Below are 13,023 nucleotides of genomic sequence, written 5' to 3' on the forward strand. Positions count from 1 at the left end.
AAGGGCCAAAGCCAAAACATCATGCTTCTCCCTAACCTGCTTTCTGTCTACACATGCCCAAGGGTATTATAGGAGGAAAGGGAGTCCCTAATAGGGATGTACTTGATAAGCCCCATGCCAGGGATGAGGACAAGATCATGGAGTTAGTGTCAACAGAAGTTTTACTGATGGGACAAAAATAAAGTCATGTGCCATTTTGTTGTTTAACCTCCTGATAAAAACCAAAGGCATGCTATAAAAATATGACCTGGCTCATGAGGTCCAGGTCAGAAGCTCTTGCGTGAAGTCATTTGGTTCCACATTTTCACCTGCCCTCTGGAAATGACCCTAGTAAGTCCCAGAGGTGGTCTTAAACTCACCATTTGTAAAAAGTAGCCAACTTGCCTCAAGGAAAGATCTCATTTTCCCAGTCCATGTCTGTCAAAGGGGCCCATCATGCCTCCCATGTCCCAGCTGAGAAGCGGGGCCAGAGATCACCTTTCCTGTGTCCCCACACAGCACCAATAATCCCTAGAGCTGTGAGCACCCTTCACCCACACCCTGTTTCCCCACCCACCTGGGTCTGGCTTGTGCCATGATCATGGTGTCTTAATAGTTCCCCTCAGTCTCTCATCCCCATTTCTGGGCTTCCCCATGTATGACCAGCAGACCCATCCAGCAAGACCCTGCTTGGGGCCACCCTCTTCTGCTCAGCAGCCTCAGTGGTTCCCCGCTACTTTTTCAGTCAAGGCCTCCCCTTGGCGTGTCATGTCCCACTGGTACAGTTGTGCCAGCCAGGAATATTGATGTCCAAAGCCTCTGAAGAGCTGAAGGTGACCCAGGTGACAGAGCTCTGCTGTCCTGGGGTATGGATAGCCATCAAATTGAGGGCATCTGCCCATGAGGTTTCCTGGCATGGGGACTCCAACCAGCTGAGGCAATGGGGCCAATATATCCAGGTTTTACAGCCAGCATCCCTACCCCACCTGGAGGGCAGGTCAGAGGTGCCAGAAGAGATGCAGAAGGAAGGGGAGATGTCAGACAGGGACTGGGGGAGCCACTCTGCTCTTATCATAAGGAATCCTGTCTGAACCTCCCTTCTCACAACCAGGGTAATACTAGACCCTGATGGAACCCATTCTGGAAACTTCTGGTTCTTGTTGGGACTGATGGCTCCAGCCTGCTGGAGCCTGCTAGTGGGAGTCTTCACCTAGAACCTGGTGCCAAGTGTTCTCTGAGAGGTGGTGGTGCTGGAGTTGGAGGAGCTTTACAGATCTGACCTGAAACCCACCCACCACATGCAATTTCTGTGACATGGGCCATTCCTTCATATCTCTAGACTTTTCTCTATCAGTGAACAGGGATATCTCAACCTCCCCTGGGGGTCGTTGGAAAGATTGATGAAAGACTATTAGAGGGAAGTGGGTGGCATGTGCTCATGGAATCCTTGCCAATGAACTGCAATTCCAAACAGTAAAAAAAAAAAAAAAAAAAAAAATGTGTGCTGTCCCTAAATGCCACACAAAGTCGCCCCTGAGCACCTGGCTTATGTCTTCCTACTGCTCACACTGGTCAGCTTGGTGGCATGGGAGGGCAATCAGAGCAGCTGTTTGCAGAGGGATTGGATTCTTCATGTTGACTATTGTTTGGATATTGTATGGACCAGCTCATGAACTGTCCTCCATTTTCTCCCATTTCAGAATCCTGGTGTCTATGCTGACAATTTCCAGCATTTAATGAGGGCTGCATTCAGAGAGAAAAGATGCCTTGACTAGCTCCATGTTGTAGGTGGAGTTGCCTATCTGACTATTTGGACTGATGGGTCTATCTAGAGCTTTGGACAATATCTGTCATTCTCCATTCATTCTTTGGATACTCAAAGAGAGCCTGGAAGGAGAGAGAGTAAATAATTGGAGGGTAAAATAGAAGAGCCATTGTGGACACTCTATATATTAGACAGAACAGCCACCAGTGCAGACTTGTAGTTACTGGGTAAAATAAGCACATTCTGAAAAATGCACATTGTTTTTATTCTAAGTGTGTGAGTCCTTGGTAATTAGAATTTCTGTTACAAGGTAATTTATTTGAATTTCCCATCTGTGGAAAATGCACTGACTTAGTTGGAAAATTTAGGCTTCCAAGCAAAAATCCATTAAATGACCCCCTTAGACTTAGATAATTATAATTGAAGGAGTTCCCTCTGGCAGGACTTTGGCTATATTTCTGCCTTTGGGAAGAGTGAGAGAAGGAGGGCAAGGCAGACAGGAAACGGGGCTGCCTGCTCTTCGCAGATTCTTCTTTGCACTCCTGGTTTGGTGCCATGCTCTCCCTCCCCAGGCTGGCTCTAGTTCCACAGACTGAAGGACTGGCTTGGAGATAAGGGGCCCCTTCTGTGGGTTTATGGGGAGGGGTATGCAAATGCAGGTTTCCTGGTCTTCTGCAGGAGATCCACATATTGTTGGATGGGAAGAAGTCTGTTAGGATCAGTGAGTACACGGTTTCTCCTGCCACGTGCAACATGTGGGTTGTAGGGTGTCTTCTGAGGCTCATCTCTGCATGGAGGGCCTCTGGAGTGAGGGCCAGATGGGACAGGTCCTGATAGACATGAGTGACAGCTGTCAGAGATTGGCTTCTGATGTTGGAGGGTCTTACGCAAAGGAGCAGCAGGATCCCACAGGAAGTAACAGGGAATAGAAATGAGTAATTTTGGCCTGGAGAGCCCCAGAGCTTCAGGCCATAAGGCAGCTATGGGGATGCCCCACCATCAGGTCCTAGGGTGCAGTTCTTATGTCTCCACTCATGGTGAGGGAGCATAATCAGAAGCCATCATGCAGGCACAGATGGATGCTGGTGTTGGTATTAACACTAAAGCTGAGGATGGCAGCCCGTTGTCACTACTGATGTCACCTTTAATGTGTCCCTGCTTTGCTCCTGATGCCCACTCTTGGAGCAGTAGGAACAACATTCTCAAGAGGGTGAGGCACTCATCCAGGGTCCCTGGAAGATGAGTGACAAGGGCAGGTTTGGACACAGATATAACTGATGATCTCTCCTTTGCCCCCATGAACAGTTGGGTATAACTTGCAGATACCACAGATGCAGAGGCAGGGAAGCCAGGGCTCCAGTCATCTGGGCTATTGGAGTCTTTAGTGTGAAGACTGGGACAGCAGGAGTCCAATCCCAAAGTTCAGAACTATATGCCTTACATCCAATTCTCCCATGTCAATCAGGCCTGAAAAGCTGATAAGGGTTGAGTCTCTTGGGGGTCAAACTATCCAAGTTATAGACAGATGTGAAATCAAGCCCATGGTGCCACCTCTTGCTAGGTGCCCACCTATCCAGCTAAAAGATTAAAACCCAGATGGAACTTTCCTTTGAAATCTGCATAACCAACCCATTGTTTGGATACACAGTTCCATCTTATCACAGTGATGGGGACTCAAGTTTCTGTTTTGGGGTTTTATAGTACCACTCTTGTGGCCAAGGCTACAATTCAAGAGAATTGTCCAGTGGTCAGTAAAGCAGATTGAAGCATTTGCCTGAGTGCCTGGAAACAGCCCCTCTATCCACAACTGCTCTAGCTTTAGGATCCCAAGTAGGTGATTAGGGATTGAACTTCAGTTCTGGGAAAGCATTAGACATAAGTTTTCCAAAAACACTTGCCAGTATGCAGGTCTCCTGGTCCAAGGTGAGTGCAAAGCCTGGTGGCCCTAAGACCCAGAGGAAACCCCTCTCAGGCTCACTGGCCTCAGTGATGACAGGCCAAGAGACCATTTGTTACTAATATCCATTCTTCCATAAGAATAGAACCCTAATTTTTAGTCCTGATTTTGGAAGATCACCTAGGCCAAAGATGATTTTTCTCAGCCTGCTTCACGGCTGTGTTCCATCTAGGTGATTAATTCAAGACCATTGAATGTAAGTTAAAGTGTCATATATGCCTTCCAGGTGCCTTGCTTAGAAGATAGCTGGCTTTAAACCTTTGTTTATTCCTCTTTTCTGGAGGCTAGAATGCAGATGAGGTGGCAGGAGCTGGAGCAGCTATCTTAGATCAGAGGCTATGTACAGAGGAGAAATGAGAGAAGGAGCTGAGTCTCTGAATCCTCCTTGGACTTGGCTTCTCCCTGTCACTAGTCCTGCCCTCCACCATGTTCATTCATTCTTAGGCTCCATGAGGAGTTTTCTCCAGAAACTTTAGCCTCACCTGTGGCTATTGCCAATCCAGATCAGAGGGTCTTCCCCTGAGAGTTCGAACCAAACTCCACAGTGAGTCTCATTACTCCTGTGTGGCCTGAGTTGGATTGCATGTCTGTCCTTGAATCATTCACTGTAAGGTGTTAAAAGCTTTGCGTGCTGTGCTTATTCATATGAAGACAATTCAAGGTGGTTGGCAAATGTAATTCCTATTTATATCTTTTAAGTCATAGCTTGTGATTCATCATTTCCTTCTTTTGATGTAAGGGATTTGAGGTCTAGGGGAACTAGGTGGCCTGCCCTAGGATGTGTGTGTAGAGGGCATCTATTACTTTTATGGTACCCAGGCCCTTTTCTACTTCAGAGAAACTTGGGGGTGGCAAAAGTGGTAAGGGACATTGTCTTCCTACCCCCTGACATCTGGTGCTTCACGTGTGGATCTATGGCCAGGGCCTTGCTGATGCAGGGCTCACTCTTGGTGATAGCAGCTGGCAGTGGTGGCATTGGGTCCCAATAAGACCACTCTGTGTAACCTGCATTCCTGTAACCCCATGTCCCTGTGCTGGTCTGAACCTGTTTCTGCAGCCTCTTCAGCACCTTCCAGCATCTCCCCTTCTCTGCTTGCATCAGCAGAGTCTGTCTCTGGGGTTGGTAACCAAGGACCCAATTCACCTGGCTGTTAAAGACAAACATTCTTGTAGTGGTAGAGACTGGACCTTGAATCCAGCCCCATCACAGAAGCTAGCTCAGAGCTGGCGTTCATTGAGCCCCAGAGAGGCAGGACTAGGTGAGCCTTCTGTTAGCAGGTCTTTCTGGCTTGAGTTGGCAGTGCTGATCCAAACATGGGAGAGGCCTAATAAGGAGCCCAGCGCTGTTGTTGGTCCCCAACGGTGGGTGGGAGACTAGTAGACTTAGCTGCAGAATCCCAGGGGAGCCTAGCAAGTTTCCCTGGGCTTGCAAATTAAGAATTGTCAAGAGGGGAGAAAAGTGAGGCCAGAGTCAGGGAACTACAGCCCCCAGAGTGTGAACACAGAGCTTTGGGGTATCCTGGGGCAGCTGATTGAGCAGCTGTTTTCCCTGCAGATTTCTTCTAAGTCTGTCCAAGAAGACCCTGTTACAGCCAAACCATATGACCAAACTTAGAGAAAATACCAGGCCTAGGGGATGGATATGTTTTTTTCCATGATGGGCGGGGGTGCCTGTGATCCAAACAAAACCAGGGTCTGTGTGCATGTGCATGTTCATGTGTTGTTTGTGTATATGCATGTGCACGAGTGCTCGTGCTTTCCTGTATCTGTGTATGACCTACAGGCAGCTCTGTCCCATTAGTTCCTTCTTCCATGTTTACATGACAGGATCTGGGGTGGGGAGGACCAGGGCTGGACTGGGAGGAGAAGACTGTGCTTATGTATGAACATCCCAGTGTTAGGGAGCTGTCTTCTGGAAGCATATCCTTCCCCTCCCAGGGCTTGGTTGTCTGGGACATGGAGGTGACGTATGGTTGAGAAAGGGGTTACATGGCTGTCTCTCTCTGACTTGGAATTCCAGCAAACCAAGTAATTCCAGTGATTTTCCCAAGAGGAGAAGCCTGAGGGAGCTCTTCTGGTCTCTCCCATAAGTAGCACCAGACATTTAGAACAGGATCCAAAATGGGTGATGGGTAAGGGGCATTGTCCTAGTCACCACTCTTATTCTTTGCCATCAACAGAGTCTATGGCTCTGGCTTGTGTAATGATGGAACAGGAAAGGCACAGCTGGGGAACATTCCTGGGAGAGCAAAATTAGATGATGTTCTTGCCAGAAAGGCCCACAATAACATGGAAAACAACCTGAAGGCTGAGCTGTTGCACCAAGAAAACACTCGTGCTACTTTCAGACCTACATGATCTCCTAGCTCCTCCGAGTGATTCCCAGAACTGCTGTCCCCTGGGATCACCTGGAGACCTCACAGAACCCATCCCAGAGACTGATTTATGTGGCTTCAGTGTGGCCCTGGCAATGGGATTTTCCAAGCTCCTGTGAAATTCTAAAGGGGTGGTCAGGCTGGGATCCAGCTGTTTGGCTCTTTGTGTTCCTCAGGCCCACTGTGGTTCCACACCTTGGCCTCCTGTTAGAGTCAGCTGGGTTGTCCTCCAGGAAATTCTTCTGGCTGACCCAGCTTATAAGTTCTCACTCAACATATCCTACCTGGGGCCAGGGCATTGGTGGTTTTAAAAGTGCTCTTGGTAGTCCTAACCCACGACCTGAGGTAAGTTCCCCTGAGTTCCAGGATTTGTTATCCCCTTCCTTTGGTAGGCTGATTTGTCCCACAACTGAATGAAAGGGCCTCTGTTGATCTCTGGTTTAGGTGGAGGCCAGAAGCCAGAGGCTGAGCACTTAGAGATACTAGAATGAAGTGGAAGTGGCACCATCCGTAGCACCCTGGCCCATGCCTTTTCTTCATGTTTGAAACACCCACCCCAGCATCTGAGCTGGCCTCAGGCATGGTTTTGGCCAACAGGATGTGGCAGAAGTGGAACTCAAGAGGTCCATGTCCTTTTGCTCCCTCTCAGAGCCCAATGTGCTATGTGAGCAAGACTGAGGGTGGGGGCTCTCTGGTAGGATGGACACCCTGTGGAGCAGAGAGCAGTCCCAGCCTACCAGCAGCTGAGCCCAGACAAGGCCAGAGCCACCCAGACAGTTGCCAATCATGGAATCATAAGACAGATAACACACAGTCAGTTGTTTTAAGACCCTCACTTTGGATGGTTTGCTAAGCAGTGAAGGGAGAGAAGCTTGGGGAAGCCTTTGGGTGCCAGCCTCCATCTCACTACACAGGTCACTGCAGGTGGTCACCCCCTCTCATCTCCTCAAAGGCCAGGGCAGATCAGCTGGCCACAGCCGCCTACTTCTGTCTACCACCACCCAGCTGGCTTGGTCTCAAATCTTCCTGAAGCAGCTCTGGGGCCAAGTGTGCCTGTGATGGACTTAGGTCTGCTCTGGGTGAGTCACAAGCTTCTCTATATGAGGGGAAATCAAATTCCACTTCTTATAGTCATTCTGCAGTTAAACTGGAGCCAGGAATGGGGCAGCAGGGGCAAGACCCTAATTTTACAATCGATCAGGCAGGTGTTTTCCCAATTCCAGTGCTAGGAGATGCTGTATGGCTCTCATTTCTATAATAAAGAAGACCAATAGCTAAAAGGTAGAACATGCCAACTTCTGTTTGGCATGGTTGTCTTTCCAGTGAAAACCGAGTCAGACATTTGATATCTGACATTGTCTCTTCAGAAAAATTTTTCAGCTGTGGTGTTCTAGGTGGTTGTGCTTACTCCCCAAGTGCCAACAGTCCAGGCACATCTGAGTGCAGTGGGAAGCAACTCAATGCAGCCAGTGGTTTTCAATGGCCCACGAACATGGTTCTGAGTGCTTCATGGGAAGCTTCTGCTGTTGGAATGCACAGCATTTCCTAAAGACCTTTCCACCTGGTGGAACTTCAATGGCCAGTGGCACATGATAATGGAGAAGCTCTTAGTGGAAGGAAACAGTGCTTTTGGAGCTGTTGTTTTTCTTTCTCTTATTGGTCTGTGTGCAGAACAAACACTTGATGTGAGAAACTCTTGGGAGGTGCACGGGCTAGGGTCTGAGAGAATCAGACTTATATTCCCAAGTGGGTCATGGGAACCATAGAGACTCTGTTGCTGCTTAGAACATTTTGGAGACCTGCTGCCCACAGAGACCTATGTCTGGCCTTCTGAATGTCAACTGCCAGGACCTGAGACTCTGCTTGCTCTTCCTGGGCTGGGATGGGCAGTAGTGGGTGAGTTAATGCCCTCAACCAGTGCTAATGGGAGGTGGATAGGGATCTGGTGACTTCACCCTTGGGTGAGGCACTGAGGCCCAGGTTTGCAGACTCCCAGAGCTCACTTGTCACTCCTTGTTCACACACCCCTGTGTGGCCCTTCTCCCCCACCACCACCTCCCTCCTCTGCCTGGTGTCACAGTATGCCTGCCAGCATAGCTTCTTGCCTTGGATTATATCCACAGTTGGCCACGGGGGGGATCCATACTAAGAGAACAGTCTATCTCATTTAAGTATCAGATTATATTTTGGGAAATGATTTCAAGATATTTGGTGCCAGTGTTGGGGTTGTGCGAGGGTGAATTTCATGTGTCAACTTTACTGGGCACAGGATACCCAGATATTTGACCAAACATTTGTTGAAAATTTTTGCATCCATATTCATCAGGGATATTGGCCTGTAGTTCTCTTTTTTTGCTGGGTCTGTCTGGTTTGGGAATCAAAGTAAAGCTGGCTTCATAGAATGAGTCTGGAAGTTTTCCTTCTCTTTCTATTTTTTGGAACAGCTAGAGAAGGATAGGTATTATCTCTGCTTTAAATGTCCGGTAGAATTCCCCAGGGAAGCCATCTGGTCCTGGACTCTTATTTGTTGGGAGATTTTTGCTGACTGATTCAATTTCTTCACTAGCTATGGGTCTCTTCAGATTTTCTATTTCTTCCCACTTGAGTTTTGGTAGTGTGTGTCTGTTTAGGAATTTGTCCACTTCTTCCAGGTTGGACAATATTTGTTGGCATATAATTTTTCATAGTATTCCCTGATAATTGCTTCTATTTCTGAGAGATTGGTTGTAATCATTCCATTTTCATTCATGATTATATCTATTTGGGTCCTCTCTTTTTTTTCTTTTTGAGAAGCCTGGCTAGAGGTTTATCAATTTTGTTTATCTTTTCAAAAAAACAACTCTAGGTTTCATTGATCTGCTCTACTGTTTTGGTTTGGTTTGGTTTGGTTTTTTGGATACTATATTGTTTATTTCTTCTCTGATCTTTATTGTTTCTCTTCTGCTGAGTTTGGGGTGTCTTTGATGTTCAGCTTCTAGTTCTTTTAGGTGTGCTGTTAGGTTTTGTATTTGGTATTTTTGTTGTTTCTTGAGATAGGCCTGGATTGCAATGTATGTTCCTCTAAGACCTGCCTTCGCTGCATCCCAAAGAGTTTAGATTGTTGTATTTTCATTTTCATCTGTTTCCATATGTCTTTTAATTTTTTCTCTAATTGCCTGGTTGACCCATTTGTTCTTTAGCAGGATGTTCTTTATTTTTTTTTCAATATATGATTTATTGTCAAATTGGTTTCCATACAACACCTAGTGCTCATCCCAAAAGGTGCCCTCCTCAATACCCATCACCCACCCTCCCCTCCCTCCCACCCCCCATCAACCCTCAGTTTGTTCTCAGTTTTTAAGAGTCACTTATGCTTTGGCTCTCTCCCACTCTAACCTCTTTTTTATTTTCCTTCCCCTCCCCCATGGGTATCTGTTAAGTTTCTCAGGATCCACATAAGAGTGAAACCATATGATATCTGTCTTTCTCTGTATGGCTTATTTCACGTAGCATAACACTCTCCAGTTCCATCCATGTTGCTATAAAGTATAGGCTCTATTTCATTCTTTCTCATTGCCACGTAGTACTCCATTGTGTATATAAACCACAATTTCTTTATCCATTCATCAGTTGATGGACATTTAGGCTCTTTCCATAATTTGGCTATTGTTGAGAGTGCTGCTATGAACATTGGGGTACAAGTGCCCCTATGCATCAGTACTCCTGTATCCCTTGGGTAAATTCCTAGCAGTGCTATTGCTGGGTCATAGGGTAGGTCTATTTTTAATTTTCTGAGGAACCTCCACACTGCTTTCCAGAGCGGCTGCACCAATTTGCATTCCCACCAACAGTGCAAGAGGGTTCCCGTTTCTCCACATCCTCTCCAGCATCTATAGTCTCCTGATTTGTTCATTTTGGCCACTCTGACTGGCGTGAGGTGATACCTGAGTGTGGTTTTAATTTGTATTTCCCTGATAAGGAGCGACGCTGAACATCTTTTCATGTGCCTGTTGGCCATCTGGATGTCTTCTTTAGAGAAGTGTCTATTCATGTTTTCTGCCCATTTCTTCACTGGGTTATTTGTTTTTCGGGTGTGGAGTTTGGTGAGCTCTTTATAGATTTTAGATACTAGCCCTTTGTCCGATATGTATTTTGCAAATATCTTTTCCCATTCCGTTGGTTGCCTTTTAGTTTTGTTGGTTGTTTCCTTTGCTGTGCAGAAGATTTTTATCTTCATAAGGTCCCAATAGTTCATTTTTGCTTTTAATTCCCTTGCCTTTGGGGATGTGTCAAGTAAGAAATTGCTGCGGCTGAGGTCAGAGAGGTCTTTTCCTTCTTTCTCCTCTAAGGTTTTGGTGGTTTCCTGTCTCACATTTAGGTCCTTTATCCATTTTGAGTTTATTTTTGTAAATGGTGTGAGAAAGTGGTCTAGTTTCAATCTTCTGCATGTTGCTGTCCAGTTCTCCCAGCACCATTTGTTAAAGAGACTGTCTTTTTTCCATTGGATATTCTTTCCTGCTTTGTCAAAGATTAGTTGGCCATACGTTTGTGGGTCTAATTCTGGGGTTTCTATTCTATTCCATTGGTCTATGTGTCTGTTTTTGTGCCAATACCATGCTGTCTTGATGATTACAGCTTTGTAGTAGAGACAAAAGACTGGGATTGTGATGCCTCTTGCTTTGGTCTTCTTCAAAATTACGTTGGCTATTCGGCCTTTACTTTGGCCTTTTGTGGTTCCATACGAATTTTAGGATTGCTTGTTCTTGTTTCGAGAAGAATGCTGGTGCAATTTTGATTGGGATTGCATTGAATGTGTAGGTAGCTTTGGGTAGTATTGACATTTTATTCTTCCAATCCATGAGCACGGAATGTTTTTCCATTTCTTTATATCTTCTTCAATTTCCTTCATAAGCTATTGTTTTCAGCATACAGATCTTGTACATCTTTGGTTAGATTTATTCCTAGGTATTTTATGCTTCTTGGTACAATTTTGAATGGGATAAGTTTATTTGTCTTTCTGTTGCTTCATTATTAGTGTATAAGAATGCAACTGATTTCTGTACAGTGATTTTGTATCCTGCAACCTCGCTAAATTCATGTATCAGTTCTAGCAGACTTCTGGTGGAGTCTATCAGATTTTCCAAGCATAATATCATGTCATCTGCAATAAGTGAAAGCTTAACTTCATCTTTGCCAATTTTGATGCCTTTGATTTCCTTTTGTTTTCTGATTGCTGATGCTAGCACTTCCAACACTGTGTTAAACAACAGCGATGACAGTGGACATCCCTGTTGTGTTCCTGATCTCAGGGAAAAGCTCTCAGTTTTTCCCCATTGAGGATGATTTTAGCTGTGGGCTTTTCATAAATGGCTTTTATGATGTTTAAATATGTTCCTTCTATCCCAACTTTCTCGAGGATTTTTATTAAGAAAGGTTGCTGAACTTATCAAAGGCCTTTTCTGCATCGATTGACAGGATCATATGGTTCTTATCTTTTCTTTTATTAATGTGATGTATCACATTGATTGATTTGCCAATGTTGAACCAGCCTGCAGCCCAGGAATGAATCCCACTTGATCATGGTGAATAATTCTTCTTATATGCTTTTGAATTCAATTTGCTAGTATCTTCTTGAGAATTTTTGCATCCATATTCATCGGGGATATTGGCCTGTAGTTCTCTTTTTTTACTGGGTATCTGTCTAGTGTAGGAATCAAAGTAATACTGGCTTCATAGAATGTGTCTGGAAGTTTTCCTTCTCTTTCTATTTTTTGGAATAGCTTGAGAAGGATAAGTATTATCTCTGCTTTAAATGTCTGGTAGAACTCCCCTGGGAAGCCATCTGGTCCTGGACTCTTATTTGTTGGGAGATTTTTGATAACCGATTCAATTTCTTCGCTGGTTATGGGTCTGTTCAAGCTTTCTATTTCCTCCTGATTGAGTTTTGGAAGCTTGTGGGTGGTTAGGAGTTTGTCCATTTCTTTCAGATTGTCCAGTTTGTTGGCATATAATTTTTCATAGTATTCCCTGATAATTGCTTGTATCTCTGAGGGATTGCTTGTAATAATTCCATTTTCCTTCATGATTTTATGATTTGGGCCATCTCACTTTTCTTGTTGAGAAGCCTGGCTAGAGGTTTATCAATTTTGTTTATTTTTTCAAAAAACCAACTCTTGGTATCGTTGATCTGCTCTACAGTTTTTTTAGATTCTATATTGTTTATTTCTGCTCTGAACTTTATTATTTTTCTTCTTCTTCTGGATTTAGGCTGTCTTTGCTGTTCTGCTTCTGTTTCCTTTAGGTGTGCTGTTAGATTTTGTATTTGGGATTTTTCTTGTTTCTTGAGATAGGTCTGGATTGTAATGTATTTTCCTCTCAGGACTGCCTTTGCTGCATCCCAAAGCATTTGGATTGTTGTATTTTCATTTTCATTTGTTCCCAAATATTTTTTAATTTCTTCTCTAATTGCCTGGTTGACCCATTCATTCTTTAGTAGGGTGTTCTTTAACCTCCATGCTTTTGGAGGTTTTCCAGACTTTTTCTTGTGGTTGATTTCAAGCTTCATAGCATTGTGGAATGAAAGTATGCATGGTATGACTTCAATTCTTGTATACTTATGAAGGGCTGTTTTGTGACCCAGTATATGATCTATCTTGGAGAATGTTCCATATGCACTCGAGAAGAAAGTATATTCTGTTGCTTTGGGTTGCAGAGTTCTAAATATATCTGTCAAGTCCATCTGATCCAATGTATCATTCAGGGCCCTTGTTTCTTTATTGACCGTGTGTCTAGATGATCTATCCAATGTTGTAAGTGGAGTGTTAAAGTCCCCTGCAATTACCACATTCTTATCAATAAGGTTGTTTATGTTTGTGAGCAATTGTTTTATATACTTGGGGGCTCCTGTATTCGGCACATCGACATTTATAATTGTTAGCTCTTCCTGATGGATAGACCCTGTGATTATT

Source organism: Lynx canadensis, chromosome A3, assembly GCF_007474595.2.
Source record: "Lynx canadensis isolate LIC74 chromosome A3, mLynCan4.pri.v2, whole genome shotgun sequence".
In the NCBI taxonomy this organism is placed as follows: domain Eukaryota; kingdom Metazoa; phylum Chordata; class Mammalia; order Carnivora; family Felidae; genus Lynx; species Lynx canadensis.